The sequence below is a fragment of the Schistocerca americana genome, chromosome 3, assembly GCF_021461395.2.
Source record: "Schistocerca americana isolate TAMUIC-IGC-003095 chromosome 3, iqSchAmer2.1, whole genome shotgun sequence".
NCBI lineage: Eukaryota > Metazoa > Arthropoda > Insecta > Orthoptera > Acrididae > Schistocerca > Schistocerca americana.
The window spans coordinates 589940418-589945417 of record NC_060121.1 but is presented as its reverse complement, the minus strand read 5'-3'; the positions used below and the strand labels follow the sequence as shown (position 1 = coordinate 589945417).

The 5000-nt window shown below is 52.9% G+C and overlaps 1 non-coding gene across 1 annotated transcript in view; it reads left to right on the top strand.

Moving 5' to 3' along the window:
* Nucleotides 1-3500: 3500 nt before the first annotated feature.
* Nucleotides 3501-5000, top strand: part of LOC124608866 — a 1910-nt gene continuing 410 nt past the window's right edge. The window contains exon 1 of the ribosomal RNA XR_006979422.1: nucleotides 3501-5000. This exon is cut by the window's right edge and continues 410 nt beyond it. This is a non-coding gene — a ribosomal RNA (small subunit ribosomal RNA).

Genomic DNA, 5000 nt, shown 5'->3' with positions numbered 1-5000 from the left:
ACATAGCGCGCTCGCCGTGGCACTAATGTACAGAGATACAACAGTTTCGACTGGAACCGGATTAAACGTATACACGGCGCTGATTAGTAATAGATGGACCCATCAGAATACAGATAATATATACAACTGTCCGTATACATGCTGAAAGACTCTGCTCACAATCACAACCACACGTCAGCCACACACTCTTATCACGCACTACTCTCCGCCTGTAACACGCACACAGACAATATGTAAGCACCAGCATGGAACAACACCCAGTGCATCCTCTCCGCCACATGAGACAATCCACACTGTCATAACCAGACTGGGAGGTCCACTCAGAAAACGGAATATCCCACCCTCCCGACAACCACCATTGCTCAGCTAAGCCACCAACACCCACACATGTCCTACACAGGGGTGCACCCAACATCACAATACTGCCCCCTCTCACAGCACACAAACAATGGCAGGAATGAAAGACACAGGTCTCCCACAAGCATGGAATCGGAGCGCCGCCTGTCATGAGCCAAAGGTGTATCCTGACGTGGCAAATCAGATGATGCCGCAGGCATCCACTTACTATAATCACAATCAACAAACCGACCGGCCGCCCCCCCCCCCCATTACACCTTTCCTTACAACAATGTGTACCTTAACCTAAACTATACTGTACCTTAACCTAACCTATACGGTACCTTAACCTAACCTATATTGCGCCTTAACCTAACCTATATTGCGCCTTAACCTAACCTATATTGCGCCTTAACCTAACCTATATTGCGCCTTAACCTAACCTATATTGCGCCTTAACCTAACCTATGTTGCGCCTTAACCTAACCTATGTTGCGCCTTAACCTAACCTATGTTGCGCCTTAACCTAACCTATGTTGCGCCTTAACCTAACCTATGTTGCGCCTTAACCTAACCTATGTTGCGCCTTAACCTAACCTATGTTGCGCCTTAACCTAACCTATGTTGCGCCTTAACCTAACCTATGTTGCGCCTTAACCTAACCTATGTTGCGCCTTAACCTAACCTATGTTGCGCCTTAACCTAACCTATGTTGCGCCTTAACCTAACCTATGTTGCGCCTTAACCTAACCTATGTTGCGCCTTAACCTAACCTATGTTGCGCCTTAACCTAACCTATGTTGCGCCTTAACCTAACCTATGTTGCGCCTTAACCTAACCTATGTTGCGCCTTAACCTAACCTATGTTGCGCCTTAACCTAACCTATGTTGCGCCGTAACCTAACCTATGTTGCGCCGTAACCTAACCTATGTTGCGCCGTAACCTAACCCACGTTGCGCCTTAACCTAACCTATATCGTACCTTAACCTAACCTATATCGTACCTTAACCTAACCTATATCGTACCTTAACCTAACCTATATCGTACCTTAACCTAACCTATATCGTACCTTAACCTAACCTATATCGTACCTTAACCTAACCTATATCGTACCTTAACCTAACCTATATCGTACCTTAACCTAACCTATATCGTACCTTAACCTAACCTATATTGCCCCTTAACGTAACCCATATTGCGCTGTAACCCAACACACGTTGGGCCTTAACCCAACACACGTTGGGCCTTAACCCAACACACGTTGGGCCTTAACCCAACACACGTTGGGCCTTAACCCAACACACGTTGGGCCTTAACCCAACACACGTTGGGCCTTAACCCAACACACGTTGGGCCTTAACCCAACACACGTTGGGCCTTAACCCAACACACGTTGGGCCTTAACCCAACACACGTTGGGCCTTAACCCAACACACGTTGGGCCTTAACCTGCTCTGTAATTGTCATACGACGCGTTAAATTAGTGTAGTGTTGCCTAACTGCAACCCCCGCAATATAGTTTGCTACTCGCACTGCCCGGTCCCCAGTGTATCGCTTCATGTTAAACACCTTGCAGCTATACACTGTAATGTGGATGGCAGCAGGACGTACATGCTCAATGCCCTTTGCAGTTGTTCATTGGCATTTGCAGTTGTTCATTGGCATTCGCATGGCGAAGCACGTAGCCTACGCTGTGGTACGGCCTGTGTCAACTGTCCGCTGATGTTGTACGTCCAAATCACACACTGTACTGCACATTGGTCCTCATGTACTGAATGATACATCGTGGTACATGTGACCGTACAACGACTGCGCCAACAACGGCGAACCATGCGGTCCAAATGTTGTGCACTCAGCTACGTGTCGTCTCCCTATAAGAGCTGGATTGCAGTGTGGTATGCCCTGGATGGCGATCAGCATGAGCCGTCTGTTGATGTAGTGGCGCGTGTTGTCAGACGTAGTCGTCTCTTCTCACACACCGTGATAGCATGGTGCACTGCGTTCCACATCTGCGACATGCGACAGAGGCCGGTTGACAGTCGTTCGCGCAATGGACATCGCATACGTACGGGGGCCACCTTCCACGTGTTCGCGAAGCGTGCACATGTTGTTGCGTGTATGTGGGCAGACATAGTGTGTCGTGACACCTGACACAGGCATGCAACAATCGTTGAATTTGCAAATGGCGATGGACGCCTACGTTTGCTGGTGACGTTACGCAAATGAACAACTGGTAAACCGTTGTGGTGCGGTTGTTCTCGCTAGAGGTGAATCAGTGATGGCGACGATCGGTTGAGCTACCAACCGGTTGTTCCAGCGATACCCACCATGCCCACGAACGTGAATGGCATCTGGGTGTGAAGCGATACGCGGCGGTGGCTGGGTGGGACCGTCCCCGGCCGGTGAGGGGGGGCCTCCCGGCGTGCTGGCCGCGCGGTGCGTGGGCGCACGCGCTACAGCCGGCTGGTGGGGGCGGCCAGTGGCAGGCGCGCCGGCCGACGGAGGCGGCAGGCGGCGCAGCTGCGCGCCGGCGCACCCTGCACGCGGCGCCGTGCGGCCAAAGTAGGTCCTCGCGGGCCCGGTGCGAAGCGCGGTGGACATCTGCAGTGTGCTGGTCCGATTGAGGACTGTGTGCGCTGAGGATGCGCCGCCGCCCGGCGCTCGGCGCCGCGACGCCGTCTGCTGCTCGGTCGCCTCTGCGGTTCTCGCAGGTGGTTTGTATCGCAGCTGTGCGGACGTGTTGGCGCGTGCGCTGTGCTGGGAGAGTTCGCTTCGGCACCCAAGTGGGGCTTTTGTCCTTCTGTGGCGCTGGCGTTGGAGCTGCCGGTCACCGTAGGTGGCGCGTGTTGTCTCCCGCCGGCAATGCCACGACAGCACGCTCCCGGGCCTCTGTCGGCAGCGGCAAGCTCAGTTGGGAGCACGGGTGGTCGCACCTAAAGCGTCTACTCGCCAAACTCCGGGCGATTGCGCCTCTCTCGAACCCGACCAAGTACTTAGGACGGCGCTGCGCGCCGCCGGGACCTGAGAGGGTTTCGAGGTGTATGGTGCAGGGGAGCTCAGCCTCCTCCTGTTTGCAGAATAATTGAGCGGACGCTTGCGTGTTCGCGCGGGCCCCCGGGACACACTCCCGGGCGGCCGGCTGCTCAGCTCTAGTTGACGCAGCTCCCTGGTTGATCCTGCCAGTAGTCATATGCTTGTCTCAAAGATTAAGCCATGCATGTCTCAGTACAAGCCGCATTAAGGTGAAACCGCGAATGGCTCATTAAATCAGTTATGGTTCCTTAGATCGTACCCACGTTACTTGGATAACTGTGGTAATTCTAGAGCTAATACATGCAAACAGAGTCCCGACCAGAGATGGAAGGGACGCTTTTATTAGATCAAAACCAATCGGTCGGCTCGTCCGGTCCGTTTGCCTTGGTGACTCTGAATAACTTTGGGCTGATCGCACGGTCCTCGTACCGGCGACGCATCTTTCAAATGTCTGCCTTATCAACTGTCGATGGTAGGTTCTGCGCCTACCATGGTTGTAACGGGTAACGGGGAATCAGGGTTCGATTCCGGAGAGGGAGCCTGAGAAACGGCTACCACATCCAAGGAAGGCAGCAGGCGCGCAAATTACCCACTCCCGGCACGGGGAGGTAGTGACGAAAAATAACGATACGGGACTCATCCGAGGCCCCGTAATCGGAATGAATACACTTTAAATCCTTTAACGAGTATCTATTGGAGGGCAAGTCTGGTGCCAGCAGCCGCGGTAATTCCAGCTCCAATAGCGTATATTAAAGTTGTTGCGGTTAAAAAGCTCGTAGTTGGATTTGTGTCCCACGCTGTTGGTTCACCGCCCGTCGGTGTTTAACTGGCATGTATCGTGGGACGTCCTGCCGGTGGGGCGAGCTGAAGGCGTGCGACGCGCCTCGTGCGTGCTCGTGCGTCCCGAGGCGGACCCCGTTGCAATCCTACCAGGGTGCTCTTGAGTGAGTGTCTCGGTGGGCCGGCACGTTTACTTTGAACAAATTAGAGTGCTTAAAGCAGGCAAGCCCGCCTGAATACTGTGTGCATGGAATAATGGAATAGGACCTCGGTTCTATTTTGTTGGTTTTCGGAACCCGAGGTAATGATTAATAGGGACAGGCGGGGGCATTCGTATTGCGACGTTAGAGGTGAAATTCTTGGATCGTCGCAAGACGAACAGAAGCGAAAGCATTTGCCAAGTATGTTTTCATTAATCAAGAACGAAAGTTAGAGGTTCGAAGGCGATCAGATACCGCCCTAGTTCTAACCATAAACGATGCCAGCCAGCGATCCGCCGCAGTTCCTCCGATGACTCGGCGGGCAGCCTCCGGGAAACCAAAGCTTTTGGGTTCCGGGGGAAGTATGGTTGCAAAGCTGAAACTTAAAGGAATTGACGGAAGGGCACCACCAGGAGTGGAGCCTGCGGCTTAATTTGACTCAACACGGGAAACCTCACCAGGCCCGGACACCGGAAGGATTGACAGATTGATAGCTCTTTCTTGATTCGGTGGGTGGTGGTGCATGGCCGTTCTTAGTTGGTGGAGCGATTTGTCTGGTTAATTCCGATAACGAACGAGACTCTAGCCTGCTAACTAGTCGCGTGACATCCTTCGTGCTGTCAGCGATTACTTTTCTTCTTAGAGGGACA